Source organism: Rhyacophila brunnea, unplaced genomic scaffold (genome assembly GCF_057557595.1).
Source record: "Rhyacophila brunnea isolate RB1 unplaced genomic scaffold, BYU_Rbru_1.0 scaffold_20, whole genome shotgun sequence".
NCBI classification, from domain to species: Eukaryota; Metazoa; Arthropoda; class Insecta; order Trichoptera; family Rhyacophilidae; genus Rhyacophila; species Rhyacophila brunnea.
In genome coordinates this window covers 35,182,392-35,199,391 of record NW_028232860.1, presented here as the reverse complement: position 1 = coordinate 35,199,391, position 17,000 = coordinate 35,182,392, and the positions used below count along the sequence as shown (strand labels likewise).

Genomic DNA, 17,000 nt, shown 5'->3' with positions numbered 1-17,000 from the left:
CGAATCAGTGATTGGATGGAGGGGTAAAGAACATTCTCGGGCCGCGATATGTTCTTCGTAAGAACACGGGCGCTTAGATTCAGCTTGTAAGTGACAATCAGGGTAGAATAGTAATTCTCGACTGTCCGAATAGGTACACCAAATAGAGATTTATCTGTTTATTTGTGTGGAGAACGATTTGATTACTTAAACATTATGGACTATAGATTCTATAGTTCAATATGGATTTGCAGAAAAATACATAGACTAATAGGTAATAAATACGTTTTCCGTAGGAGTAAAATATAATATAATATTATTAATATCAATACTATAGACCGAAGGTACTTGATGAAATTTAAATTCTAATGGATTTAAGTTTTTTACTATTCCATTTGAGTCGTTTTTTGCGACCCCGGAGATTGGACGAGTTCACACCTCTTGAGTGTAGTATTTTTATTGTTTATAATTACTAACGATTTATTATTAGGCTTTGAAGATTTTTATATGAAGCGCCTAGTTTCAAAATCCCCTAAAACGGTTTTTGAAAATTTTTGAGTTAGATATGAATTTAGATGGACATTTTTGCTACCTATATTATGGCCAAAGATTGAACTTTATAAAACGCCAAAAACCGTAAATACGTATTATCAAAAATTAGGGTAAATTTCAAAACCCGCTAAAATGGGTGGGTGTGCTTTTCAAATAGCCGTAAAATGGAAAGCCAAAATACTCTTTAGAATATAACAAATTATAAAATAAATACATAAAGTTCACAGAGTTAATAGATATGATTTTTTCTCATTTTTCTCAAAACTACCTAAAAACATTTATCTCATTTTTCTCAGAACTACCTAAAATCGTTTTAGGGGCTTTTGAAACTAAGCGTTTCATATGCTTATCGAGTTTATAAGGTAGGGGTTTTTTACAAACACTTCAACTATTCATAATTTGTTTGTTATATATATTTTTATTGACTTAATAGGTAGGTGATAAAGTTTTTATCTATTTTATTGTATTGATTGGTTATAATATAAGTTAGGGTTAATAGTATTCGTTGTCAGTGTTTATTTGTCTTTTGGTGAGTGTAAACGGTGCCTGAAGATGCCGAAAAGCGAAACCCGGGTCGCAAAAAACGATTCAAATGGAATAGTACAAAATTAAATCCAATAGAAAAATATTATATATATCGGTAACCAGTGAAGTCCCTTGATAAAATGCCACCCCTAGGCACCGCCAAAATGCCGCCTCATTTTTGTATACATTATTTTAATCATCCTTTCATGAGTCCAATATCTAAGATATGTGTTCTATGGATACATTACTAACAAAATATCGGACTAATAATTCGCAAATTTGCACGCGTCGTTTTTGGTCACCAAGGACGTCGAAGGACAACGGAAGTAAACTAGATATCACGAACCCGACAAAACCAGTGAGCTGATTTTTTTAATGGAAAGATATTTTCGTTATTACTAAGTTTACGTTGCTATTTTTATAGGTATTTTCCAAATGATTTTCCTCGATTTGCCGCCCTCGACTAACTGCCTCCCCCAAGCGACGCTCAATCTGCCTACCCCCACGGGACATCACTGTCGGTAACAACGTAATGCATTATATTATAACTAGAAAATATTATATGCAACAGAAATTATTACTGGAAAATTCGATTTATCCACGACCAAAATCTTTTCAATTGACATTTTCAAAATCGTGTTTCCTATCCAACGCCATAATGCCCATAATATACTTGTATATACCTTTCCGTCAATTAGTAACAAATTGATTGTCATGTCGTTTAATACTTTCTAAATCGGTATGCTATTACTGCACTGTAAGCATCTGCCAAACTATTATGAGAGTATCATTTGTTTTCTTTCACGACCCATTAAAATAAACGATTCTTTTATTCTTATATTTTTTTAAATTATATTATTACGTATATATTTTATACGTTTACTCTCTTTTACGCAATTGTATATGTTTTCTTCTACTTTCTTTGGCATCATGGTCTCAGATCAACATAAATTTCCGGCGAAACGAGAAATAGATAATTTTTCCCTCATTATAATATTACGAACAAATCGTAGAGATATACGTATATTTATATATTATACACATATATACTTTTCAACACTGCAACATGTTACAAGGGCCAATAATAATTATTAGTAGCGAAGGATGGAGATAGACTATGGAGAACCGACAAAAATGGTGCACCCTAAACTTTGAAATTCTTACTTATTTATTTTCTTTGAACTATGAATATAAATTGCAGATAGTTTTGGCTAGTCTTTAAAATTCAATTAAACCTTGCGGAAATCAAACCATATTAGATAAAACATATTATTTTGTGTAACTTATAGGTAGGATTTTCGCGTTATGCACAGCTTGTGGCGAAAAATAGCTCTAACAGTAGATTGAACTGGTTTTCTTTGACGCATATGACGCAATGGATTTGTCAGATAATTTAAAAATTTTGATTTATATTATGATCAGTCAAGTGCCTCGGGAAACTGACTCGCTAAACGCCCCACTGTACCACAGCGGTGATATATATACATTACAATCACATATTTTTATGCATATACCAATCTATTTTATTAATTAAAAGTGACTATATTTTTTATAATGTTATGAATCTGCTAGTGGATACATCTCATAGAAAATTCTTTTTTTAAATAATACATCAATACTGCTGAAACTTTATACAGTAGCAATAATATCAAATTTATTATGTGTGCCAACTTGTTAAATTTTATTGACAGAATTTTTATCGCAAGCCAGTACGTAACTCAACCCCTATTTTCAAAATAGGGGTGGAAAAGTGACTACCCAAGAATGGGGGGACGTCGAGACGCCGCCGTTTCCTTACACCCCCTCCCCTCCTCCGTGCAGGGGCGACCCCACCCCGCCCCCTTGTGACCCGCCCTTGTCGAGTATATCCAAGTTAGGGGATGAAATACTAGATACGTTTAATGTGCGCATTGATAACTACCCCTCATTCATACGAGCGCGGCGCATGAGGAGCTCTTATGTTTTTCTTGGAACATGGATGCTTTGATCAAAATAGGTCCAGTGAACTTAAGTGATTAAGATTTTTAGAAATATTAATAATATGATATTCATTATTACTTATATATTTAATACATTTATAATATACATAACTACATATTATTATAATCGTTAAGTATTTTATTGATAATACCTAGGGATTGCAATAACGGTATTCAATTATTTATTGATACCGAAATACCGGTTTCATAAATCCATAATACCGGTATTTTCAGTTTTAAGAAAGCATACAAGTGTATGTTATGTTTTCATTACTTACTACTGTATTGTATATTAAATTAAGTTTTATCCTGCCAAAACGCAAATATATTGACTGGAAACCATCAAAAGTTAAATAATATTAAAACAAATCCCTCAAATATACTTATAGAATTGTCGCGATGAATTAACATACTCGTATTTCGAAAAAGAAAACATTCGCGGCAAATATTTCTAATTTTTCTATAACTATTGATACAACTTTTATAAAACATCCAACAAACGTCGAACTTCACAGCGATTTTTCTGTACCCTGGACTTATAGTATTAATTGTAAAAATTAGCTATTCTAAAATATTATGATCTATGCATATTTACAAAGATCACCATAATAAATGTAGGTAGGTATGTAGTGTTTTAAATAGATTTTAATAGTTATGTTTATTGATAGTTACTTCTTATTTCTATAATATGTTTTGACGAATACCGGTATTCAATAAGAAATACCGAAATACCGGTATTGACATATTCATTTGGTATTGCAATCCCTACTACCAACTTAGATCGCCATGAACTTGTTAGTTGGAATTTTCTCTATAAATTATCTACTTTGATAAAAGTTATAGTTAGGTATCTGAGGTTTTCCAAAATATGTATTTTAAATCATTTATAATTAGAAAATAAATAATTTTGAAAAACCTCAGAAATAGACCTACATATTAGATTCTGAAATACCTAGAAAAACATTTGTTTTTTTTCCCTTAATTGATCATAAAAGCTTATCGCCTTCTGATTGACGAAATTTGAAGTACCAACCTACCTCAATTAAAATGTTGTTATAAGAAATAATTTGCATTAATCATAGATGTATTGATAATTTAACAAGAAAGCTCTCACCCGAAAAGTTAAAGATAATTATGAGTGAAATAAATATATGAGATTTGTAAGGTTTTTCAAAATGACTTATTTTCAATAAGTAATTTTAAATCAATCTAACATTCTTATTAAATCTTGTATGTATTGAATAAAAAAAAACTAATAAGTACGTATTAGTCACATTACAAAATACGAACACTTACAAGTTTACAAACTTTATCAGAGACCCAAAAACCTGAGGGAACCATTTAATTTATATTTTATAAGATGCTAAAAGATTGTTTTTTATAGCAATTGCTTCAAGTTTATTAGTATGATAGCATGTTTAAAAGGTTACATGTAAATTGCACGTAAAACATTTCACCGTGGCATAGTTCGCCGTGAGCTTTCTTATCAGAAAGAGATGGCCGTATACTATACGGTATCCAATTTTATTAGATTCAATATGAAAATTAATTCAATTTTCCAAGCTGATTTTGGCAAAATTCATGAATTTAAGAATGAAACTCTAACCTAACCTAACTTAACAAATAATCAATTATATCGGCTATTTTCAAATTTTGTTCACTGCTGGCTTTCTGTAAAGTTTAAACCGACAAGAACCATGTTTTATTTAGACATGGATTTTATGTCAGTACTGTACGACCCAAAGAGGTTTGACGGTTTTTAATATACGGCTATATATTTCCGATACAACATTTCACGGTGAAGTTTGATCCGGCGAACTGCATATGTACAAGTATCCGGGCACGGCTTAAAACTCATTAAAAGTTTTTTTTGAATATAGGTAATAATATAAGAATTGAATTGTGAAAAATGTAAAATACAATAGTAAAACACAATAAAATAAATCTATGGTAAAATTGCTTATTATTGTCTATTCAATAGTTTCTGGTAATTTAAAAAGGGAACTCAGTAGCAGAATATTTTCTTTTAAATTTTGGGTCGTAATTATGAATCCCGTGTTTGGCAAATTCACAATATTTTTATTTCAACGTGCGTTTGAATACAGAGCATTGAGCAAATGACTTACAATCATTTCTCGTAAAGATATATGAAAATAATCTTTTACGGAAAGGCTGCCAAAACTCATACTGAACTATAGAGTCTGTAGCTGTAGTATAATAGCGATCAAATATCTATTTTTTAATGTATCAAATTATTCTGCAATAATATATTCCCAGCGAATCAATTTCCAGCAAACAACTCTTAGCTAGATCAGCAAGTTGATTGGCGATATTAGATACGGTATATTATTACATCATATCACAGCACATTATATCATTAAGGTGTATTAGCCGAATAATCATTTTTCATGGTATCATATTTTCTTACGACTGTAATAATAAATAATATTTTACAAGCTACTCGATTTAAAACGCTGACTCTATAATTAGTCCAATATGATTATGTACCAGAATTTTATATTAATGTATTACTTTTTATTGTATAAATAACGAAGAATAATTTATCTAAATGTCACTCGAATCCAAGTACCTAGCTCGTAACTATCTCAGTAGATTATATGTTCTATCATTGTATAATATACTATTGTACCGATACGCTGCTAATAAATCTCACCCTGCTACATCGTAGACTTCAATATCATCATCCTCAACCCACATATCGAATACCACAGTAGTGACCCAACAAGTCAATATAAAATAAAACAAATATTAACTATCTACCTACCTACTTAAATGTATGTTAAATTTAATGTAATGCACTATTGAAACACTGAGCGTTTTCAGATGATAATAATAAAAAGAAGCACAATTTTAACGATAGTAAAAATAACTATTAAGCTAGTTACTGAAAATCGTTAATTTTAATTATAAATGATTAATTAAATAGATATTAATCTCTTTATTTAAAAAAAAATGTTCTCAAATACCTAAAGTAATTCATAATATTATTATGTGGGTAAGTATATTAATTACACTTGTATTCAAATTTATTTATGAATGCCAGCGCATCTATTCTATACACAAGGCTGCTACTGGCGACTAACGAGGGTAGTTTATCATATTTATGTATTAATTGTGTAAATTGTTGGAATCACTTATCCGTCTGAACTGTCAAAAAGTGCTGTGTTTTAACAGCACCTCTCTTGACTGTGTTAACTTTTAGAGTGAGATAGACAGTTTTGGCAGTTTATTCGGCTAACTTATTGTAATAATACCTCAATACATAAATATGATAAACTACCCTCGATAGCCGCTGATATCAGCCTTGTGTATAGAATAGATATGCAAAAATAGAGCCAAGAAAAAACAGTGATCTATTCCAGCTTTATCAAATTACTAAGTACCTACTACATCATTTGGCTGTGAGACATGGCATCTTACTAAGCTTCAAGAGTCTCGGCTTTTGAGCTTTGAGAATCGATGTCTCCGCCGAATCTTAGGGGTACATTGGTACGACCGCGTTACAAACACCCGAGTTCGTGAGCAGCCTTTCGGTGATTGAAGTTATCACGAAGAGACGATTTACGTGGCTGGGACACGTATTCCGGATGCCGCCAAAGAGTGCGGCACTTCGTACCCTTGTGGCACAGCCTCAAGGGTTCCGTCGCCGTGGCCGGCTCTCCCTCACCCTGCAGTGATGCTACAAAAGCGATCTACATGCTGCAGGTCTGACATGGCGGGAGGCGCAGGAGTTGGCGATGGACCGAGGGAAGTGGCGCCAACTTGTGCTTGCCCTATGCCCCAATGTTGGGACGTGACAGGGTGGAAGAAGAAGACTATATCATTATGACTATATCCTAACTCGAATAAATGCTTCAAAACACAGGATAATTACAATATATTTGAAAGTTTAAATGAAGTATTTTAACATTGTATCAGTTTATTAATCAATTTTAAACACGTACTAATATAGCTTTAAATAGATAATTCATATATGCGATACATAATGCAATCAAAAACACTGTGATATACTTACAACATAATTTTAAAAATATTTTCTTAAATCTGACTATTGAAATAATTGTTTTGTGTAACTAAATTACTCTAATATTATGACTGGATATCGAAGTAAATAGAGACATAGGTAGGTATCAAGCTACTTAATCCAAGTAGACAGGTAGGTGCCTATATCTAAGATTCAATAGGGACCTATATTTTAACCGAGACTGATTTTCATTAAAATATTGCTATTCAATATCTTTGACATTCTTCATGACTGGTTTCTATTCCAATCAAATCGTAGGAGAGATCAAACTATGGGCCTATTTATGGAGGAATCATCTAACCCACATTTATATCCGACGTTATTCTGCATAATATATTATGTTTCATTACAATGGTTACAATTATTACCAAAATATATTTTGCGATATAATAATAAAAAAAAAAAACCATACACATTTGAATAGTATCTATCTAATACGGAACAGATTAATAAATAGAATTCCGATACGCTATATTCCAATACGACAATATGACGCAGGGTTTTGATTGTGTGAGTGTCCTACGAAAATGACCCACGCATTATAGACGTGCAATAGTGTGTGTTGCAACCAGCGCTCGAAATGGAAAATTTTACGAACCGGAGCGCTGGATAACTTTACGAAAACTATATTATACTATAATACAACATTAATTGTAAATGTGATTTATAAAAATAAGTGTTATTTTTTTATTATATGAAATATCTAGCTCAGACGGTTAAATTAATATTTCCACGAGACGGAGCGATAATTTTGTAGATTTTATGAATCGGAACGGCGCTCCGGTGCGTTTCGGTCCATTTCGAGCCCTGGTTGCAACCTTCAATATACCAATAATAAATGAGCGTCGATGCATAAACCGAAAGCAGTTGTCAGTATTCTTGTATCGTGTTTAAGTTTATCCCGTGTTCTTCCACGCTCGAGATTGGTTGCATGCTTCTCCATACCCGTTAGGTATTTCAGTTCCTATCATTTCTTTCTCTGTATCTAACCAATGCATTATTATATACCTACAGTAGATAGAAACTTGGTAAAATCTTTTCTCGTATATCCAAGTAAGTATAGTCAATTAATTTGTTGGTACTTGTCGGTTATACGGAATACAGCGGAAAACACATTTTAAAAATACCCGATATACTGGATTATTTGTTAGTTTGGGTTAGTTTAGATTAGGTTAGGTAAGGTTTGATTAGGTTAAACTAACAAATAAACTAGTTTATCGGCTATTTTCAAAATGTGTTTTCCCTGTATTCCGTATAACCGAACAGTATCGATTTTTTTTATATAAGTATGTTTTTTTAATACGTTTGATATACAAATCTATTTTTTTTTCGGAATTCGAAATATATCAGATAGCATAGTTATTTAGAATTAACATCAATAAGGATTTTGTGTCGGTAGCTTAATTAGCCAGTAGTGGCGAGTTTTGACAAAGCAAATGAGGTGATTGATCACTGCTCATCTAGACTTTGAATTCAATTTATTTCGAATCCAATATTATTAGTAAGATTTTTCTAATCCGTATGGCTATTTAAAAATAATATTTATTGTTATATTCCTTAATCTTGATTAAAAAATAGTTTCGATAAAGATTACTTTATCGTTTAGTCAAATACCTATAACTACTACAAAACTATTTTTTTATATTTATTTTTAATACAAATACGAGGAAATTTTGAATTACTAAATTAAATTGTGGGAGGACATGCTCAGCGTAGGTCAAAATGGAGCTTTTGTTCTATTTTCAAAGCATGATCCTGGACATACCTTAAACGTTGTAGATAATCTATTTATATAATTTTGAAGCCTTATTATCCTTATATATTACTAGGATGTTTATCACACTTTAATGGTCAAAGACATAGCTTATAATGAGTATCTTTAGAATTATCTTCAAATGTGTTAATCTTGCCCATTTTTTGAATAATAAAATGCCAAATTCTTGTCAAATTTGGGATCACAGAGATTATCAATATAATTTTTTATCGTAAATATTTCACTATAATAATGTCAACATACATTATACTGATGGTTTTATAAATGCCTTTAAAAATTAATAAATGTAAAAAATCGTAACACCACTGCACATTTATGTACTGAAATATGACTATATTCTAAAACATTAGAGGGAGAGGTTTAAAAGAATACTATTTTATGTAATAAAAATACTTTATGCAGTCATCAAATGTTTAAAATAAATATAAACGATAATAAGGGTTAAAAATTATATAAATAGATTATCTACAACGTTTAAGGTATGTCCAGGATCATGCTTTGAAAATAGTAAAAAAGCTCAATTTTGACCCACGCTGAGCACGTCCGCCCTTAAGGGGGAAGGTGTTCCATGTCAGCTATTTTCTGGTATTTTCGGAGGTTAAGCCTGAATCTTACGTAAGATTTATAGAAAAACTATTTATATAATTATGAAGCTTATTCATCGGCAAATATTTATGTTAAACATTTGATAACTGCATAAAGTATTTTTATGACGTAAAATAATATTCTTTGGAACCTTGAAATGTAATAATTGATAACGAAGCCATATTTTTGTGACATTAATAGACTGTGTTGATAACCGTTTTTTCCACTAAATATTATGTCAAAACGTTTATTATAGATAGCTTTAATGTTATCAAACATAATGTAGTAAAATATATTCAGTATAATTATAATATTTGCAGTTTCTGTTCCCTCTAAATCTAACGGAATCGACTAGACATTTTGTTATTAAAATATGCTATAATTATAGACATTCCAAATAATCTAAAGCTACGTATCAGAAGGGTTATCATTAATCATTGAATAAATGATGAAACATCTTGTTAATTATAAATTTATAATACTAAATAGTGAAATATTTTAAACGACAATTTCCGTGAAATTTTCGACAAGCTAATTTTCCATTAGAATCGCCTACGAACTGGCGCATGATGTCTAGTATTTATAGCTCGTATTATTTTCACTTTATATGTCCAAAAAAATACGCCAACACACTAGTATTGTACACAAATTTGTTTGTAACACTAAATGCTACAAATTGAGCACAAAAATAGGTTAAATAAACGGATATTCAAGCGTATTATAGCAAACGTAAAATCATTTTGACAGAAGGATCGGAAAGCAAAAAAAATCTGAAGAAATTTGTATTTGCGTAAATTCTACGTAATGTCATACTAAATCATACATTCTAATTTTTAACACTGTTGCAATCTATTTTGCCTAATATTGCAACATAGCAATTAGTTTTCTGTCCCTTTCTACAACTATCTCCCTCTACATTCAAAATAATTATGATTGTAGTAGGTATGTATTTTATAAATTGTGATAGATTTTATTTTATTTCAGTGAAATATATCGGGTCGTCCAGTATTGCCATATCTACTAAAATATTATTGGATTGATATTTTAGTAAATAAGTGAATGAAGTTTTTCACCATTTGTATCTACTATTAGTTTTACTATTTTTATTTAATAAATAATACACATGAGGTTTTACGAATTTCACATTTGTTATTAAACATACTTACATAATTTAGAACACCCCAAACACATCGCGAAGTAAAAATATCTATATTTTTTACTTAGCCAAATTATGAATCTACCTAGGTTAAGTACCTACTGATATTTATATTACAGAAAATTTAACTTTTACTAAATTATGAATTTGCGAGATTATAATAATACAGATGATTTTAAAGAATACTTTCATCAAATAATAACTTAATAATGGATGCCTGTACTTACATAATATTTTCCAATGAAATATTTTTTTCTTTTAAATTAACTTTACTTTCGAAAGTTTAGCCTGGCAATACTATGAACGTCATTTATTTCAGCGGGAATGCGAAATTTTCATCCTCGGTTTTTGACATAGGTACCTAACAATATTATCACAATTATTTATATCGATTGTACTTACAAAAAATGCCACGAACTCACTATCCGATGGCTGGAAGTTCCAAAAAAAGACGTAGGAGAAAAGATGGAAATATTAATACATTAAAAACACAAAGGTTTGAAATTATTATTTTATAATTTGACATAATTATACATAGTTGAAAAAACCACATTTCACAGAAAATTTTGTTTCACAATATTTATTTATCTTGCAAAAGGAAGTTTTGCGTATTACTTATTAATACACACAATTAAGTATAATGATCATTTGTACTTATATTATGTTTGTGCCATGTCTTATTCGAAATTAGTGTGTCTGTGACAAAAATTATAATCTGGTACAATAATTAATAGCAGCTATACATTTTGTTTTCTGTTAACTATCTACTAAACTAATATTTTTGAATGTATTATAGTATTGATATATTGCCGAAGACTATGCCTGAGCATGGAAATCCTCAAAGCATACTACCTGAACCAGAATTTCATCCCACATTTGAACACGAACACGAAGAATTTATTATAGAAAATGAAATTGAAGATTCAAGCCCTAAATTCCGTGTAGAAGGCCGTAGAATTATAGACTTTTCATATTTTTTCCAACAACTTCAATTAATTAGCCACCATGATTCTCCATTTAATTGTAATTTATCACATTTAGAAATTTTTGGGGAAAATCGGGATAACTTTAGTAGTACATTTTTTATCCAATGTAAACTTTGTGGTAAAAAATTAAAATTATATACCACTGAAATGAACAAAAACAAAATGAATCTGTGTGACGCATTTGTATCCAGTATAATCAGTATCGGCAGTGGATTTTCAAATCTGGAAGAAATGTGTTCAGCAATTGACGTTCCATCGATTACAGCAAGAACATACAGAAAGAGTCAACAGAAGGTGTACGAGTGGTTTGAAGAAACCAAAAATAAGAGTATGGAAAACGCTGCGAAAGAAGAGCGACAACTTGCAATCGAAAATGGTGACGTCGATTCTTCTGGTATTCCCATGATATCAGTTGTTGCAGACGGCTGTTGGTCGAAACGTTCATACAGATGCAATTATTCCGCAGCATCTGGCGCTGCCACGATCATTGGTCAAAGAACCGGAAAGATTTTGTACATGTCAGTGAAAAATAAATATTGCGATTTGTGCGCCAAAGCTAAAAATAAAAATATCCCTGCTCAACAACATAAATGCTTTTTAAATTACACCGGTCCGTCAGCTGGAATGGAATCTACAGCAATATTAGAAGGCTTTAAAGAATCTATTAATACACATGGATTGATTTATTCAAAATTGATTGCTGATGGAGATTCCAGCACATACAAAAAAATTCTTGATTGTCACCCATATCCAAATGTAACTGTCGAGAAAGTTGAATGTAAAAACCATTTAATTAGAAATTATTGTGGCAAAATAGAGGCATTAACCAAAGACACAAGATATCCCTTGAATGTAAGAAAAATCATTGCGTCAAGAAAAAGACGTCTGCGGAAAGCCGTCATAGGTGCAATCAAGTATAGAAAACTACAAGATAGTACTTTCGAAGAAAAGGTTATCGCTTTGAAAAAAGATTTTATTAATGGACCGCACCATGTTTTTGGAGACCATACTTCTTGTCTACCATATTTTTGTACAAATGAACCAAATACAGAGGACATGCTTGATGTAAATTATGTACCAGCATTAAAAGAATGCAGTCTATTTTCTCAATTAATGATATATAATTCTCGTTTGGTGCTAAATTCAAAAAGTTTAATTTATAATTTTTCTACTAATATTTCAGAATCTTTTAATAACATGATTGCAAAATTTGTAGGCGGCAAGAGAATTAACTACTCTCAAAGACAATCGTACATGGGACGATGTGCAGCGGCGGTAATCGCATTTAATACAAATAAGTTACATTGCACAATTCAAAAACAAGTTTATAAAAATAGCCCAAAAGCCTTCATAAATCGCTTAGAATCAAGAAGGTTGAAAATAAATAAAAAAAAAATAGGAAAATCTTGGCGAAAACCAATACATTCTGTTCCTTTATCTAATCCAGATTATGGAGAGAGTTGCCAAAAACCTGATATGGACAAAAATCAATAGAAAGACGCACTGTATTACAATCTGAATGTGCAGAATGGCTAGAAAGGCGACGAAACCTTCTTACTGCCTCTGTTTTTGGAAAGGTGTGTAAGCGGCGAGAAAATACAAAATTTGGGCCTTTGGTAAAACGTTTATTATATAGCCAATCATTAGCCAACGTGAAAGCGGTAAAATATGGTAAAGAAAATGAATCAATAGCTTTACAACAGCTTAGTGTACAAGAACGAATTAAGATTGAGAGATGTGGATTGTTTATCGATGATGTGTATGATTTTATCGGTGCAACGCCAGATGGCATCAGCGATGATGATACAATTATTGAAATAAAATGTCCTTTCTCAGCTGCTGGAATAAGTGCAAATGAAGCTATTGTACAGAAAAAAAATTAAATTTTGGAAAGTAGATAAAGACAGGAATATGGTAATAGATAAAAATCACGATTGGTACTTCCAGATTCAGGGGCAGCTTCATATTACTAAGAAAGATGTCTGTTTATTTGGAGTTTGGACGGGACATAATTTTCCTGTTAAAATAGAATTAATCAAAAAAGACGAGACATTTTGGATTGAAAAGATTGAAAAAAAGATATATCACTTTTATATGAATTGTCTACTGCCAGAAATAGTAGATCCCAGAACCAGTAGATCTATGAATATTAGAGAACCAGAAAGGCTGAATTTCTAAATTTTTATTTTAAATTTTATTATGCTTAATATATTTTCAACAAGTCTATATTACATCACTATTTTATAGTTCATCAAGATATATCTAATTTACTAATATAGTTTACTGTTACGAGACACCCAGAACGAGTGTAATTTTATGAAATTCAAAATAATATGTATACTTACATCTAAATAATGATACCTACAGATCTTGCTGGCGATTCCACTGTGCCATATTTTGTATAAGCATTTGTCTCTGCAGCCGTGGGGTTTGGTTCCGTGTAAAAAGTACATTTTGTTCTCAAGGTCAAAAACCAAATTGGTTGTGCCAATGGCTTATAACCATTCCTCATAAATGATTATAACTGATATCACCTAATAACTGATCAGTGCCACGCACGAGTTAACTCGCGGGATCTTTTAAACGTCATAACTTCTGAATGTACTGTTTGTGTATATTTTCTTAACAATATTTATCATTTTAGTGTGAAAATATTCACGTTAAACATGTTGATTTGGTAAATTTTCACAAATATTTATCATTCTATTCTTATTTCATATTTTTTAAGGGATTCATTTTATTCCAAAAATAACTGACCTACAAGTACCCACCTGGTAAAGATTGGATTTGGATTGGATGGAATTTCCTAGTAGATTTTCCAACTAAACAACATGACGCTTTCTATATATTATTTACTGTTAGTTTTGAAATTATTGTATTTGAAATAAATAATGTATCAATAATACACATAGAAATCAATAGATATATAAAATAGATATCACAGTTTAAAAATCAGAAAGATCAATGCATATTACCATTGTTTATGTTACAATATAAAACAACATTTATCATTGAACGTAGGTACCAAGAAAAATAGACTTCATTAAAATGTGTCAATATAGTATATACCCGATATAATTATATAAATTATTATATTGTTAATTACTCTGTGGGGTCCATATATACTGCTTCAATTGTAATTTAATTTTACAGTATAATTATTTATGTTAAGTACTTGATTTACTTATTATATGTACAAATGTAATATACTTACCTACTTATTAGGATATATCTTGGTGAATTTTAAAATAAGAGGAAATTAAATGGAGGTCATCGTGTCTAACTAGATGTCAGCCGTTGTTAAGTCTTATATAAATATTTATACATTATTAAATTGTTTTTCTGTTTTTTATTGATGTAAAGACATGGCATGTATTCAAAGTAATAACAAATTAGCTGTGTACTATTTATTTAACTTATATTAAAACCCCAAGATTGATTTCGTCTTACGACATATTTTATTCTTCTAAGTTTTACTATGACATTGTAATATGAACCATGGATATAGTATAGTACTTAAAAAAATCAAAACTGGTAATATATTATTTCAATATTTAATTGTCAATTTTCATTTGAAGTCAGCATTTAATTACTGGTATAACACATAATTATTAACTGATATCTACAACTTCAGATGGACAAATTAATTGATATATCATATTATCAGTTTTCATTTCCTTTCAACAATGTATTCATTCTAGCAGCTATTTTAAATATCTTACTAGTTTTTATGTCATGGCACCTTACAAAGGCTCCGAGCAATCGTATACTGAGCTTCGAGAACAGATGTTTACGACGGATACTGGGTGTGCGGTAATTTTAGAAGTAACGGGAGATAAAAGAACGCACCAAATAGCCTCCCATCACGCTGAGAGTGAATACGCAACTTTGTACCTGGCCCGGCCACGTGCTGCGAGTGCCTGAAGAGAATCCCAATCTGGTTTGCCTGTTCTTCAAGCCAACCGGATTCCGGCGTCCTGGATGGCCGCTAAATACTATCTATATAGCATATCTGGCGGAGTTACGGGCTGCTAGTATGACCTGGAACGATGCAAAAAAACTAGAGTGACAGAGATTCTTGGAGGCGCCGCATTGTATCCATATGCTGCAACTAAGATGCGGATATAGCCGAAGAGAAGAAGTAATATACAGCATCTAGAAAACTTAAAGCCTTTGAAATGTGTGTGTATAGATACATGCACCTTTCATTGGTGTTGGAAAGACAATTTTTCTAATATCAAAGTGATATTGAGGCTGAAAAAGACAAGACTTGGAGAGTAAGCTCTACCAAATGACATACCTAATATGATACAAGTAACTGATATGCACAATTATATTATATTTTATATTACGAATCAAAATAGCAACTTTTATATCATTATCGATAATAAATTTAGTGCAAAAATGTTTTTATAAAATTGTTTTATTTTTTAAACATTAGTCACTTTATATTTACCTTGTGTAATTGTACTATTAAATCTATAAAATGGGTGTATATGCTTGATGGTCGACGTCATAAATCACGCCATGTTCGAATCGTACGCCGAAAGCCGGATTTATTTCATTATTAATTAAAAGATTTATTTCATTCCATCTTATTCATATGAAACCGTCGACAAGCAAAGATCTCGGTAGACATTTTCTCCATCTGCAAAAAACATAACATAGGAACTGTTAATAGTGTGATTTTTAATCTTTTATAGTTGGCGACTGTTTGAAGAGTGGTAATTAAAACGGATTAGTGATAATACAAAGCATCAAAAAAGATTGATTAACTAAAATAAAGTAATCAGGTAGGTAACATGTTTAATAACAACTAGAACGCCTTAGATTATATCAAACAAATATAATATATATGAAATCACAGGTTTTATATAATTCTGGAATGAATGTAACTAACCTCAAAAAAAGGATTGTATTACGTCGGAATTATGAAACATTGAAAGCATGTATAGACTAAGAAAACAATAAATAAACACTTGAATAATATATGCAAAACACACAGAATACTACGATAGTAATAAATAACATAATATTGTACTTACAGATAGTGTTTCTTATTCCTGATATAAAACACAATTGTTTTAGGTACCTTGCAATTTGCAAACATAATATTTGACAGCAGAGAGATTTTTATATTAGTCTATGGCCAAAAATACGGATTTATTTGGCCGGCTAATAAAAAGATTTTAATATAGCAAGAACATTTTAAATATGCGACAAATAAATAAAAGTATATATAATATAGTTGTTAAAAAAATCTGTGTACATTATAAAATATATTTAATATTATAAATACATATATTTTTTAAATTTATGTTATAATTTGTAAACGACGAAGCACGTCAGCTAATACGCATAGTAAATGTTTAAACTTCGGTAATCAAATTCGAATGTGACAGAAAGAGAAAGAATAACT

The 17,000-nt window shown here is 30.7% G+C and overlaps 1 long non-coding RNA gene across 1 annotated transcript; it reads right to left on the bottom strand.

Annotated features, from left to right (window-relative positions):
* Nucleotides 1–15,016: 15,016 nt before the first annotated feature.
* LOC147071596 (uncharacterized) lies at nt 15,017–16,691 on the bottom strand. Its single transcript, XR_015070780.1, has 3 exons — nt 16,627–16,691; nt 16,038–16,229; nt 15,017–15,622 (listed from the first exon to the last, which is right to left on the bottom strand). It is a non-coding gene; the product is annotated as an uncharacterized LOC147071596 (long non-coding RNA).
* Between the last annotated feature and the right edge of the window lie 309 nt (nt 16,692–17,000).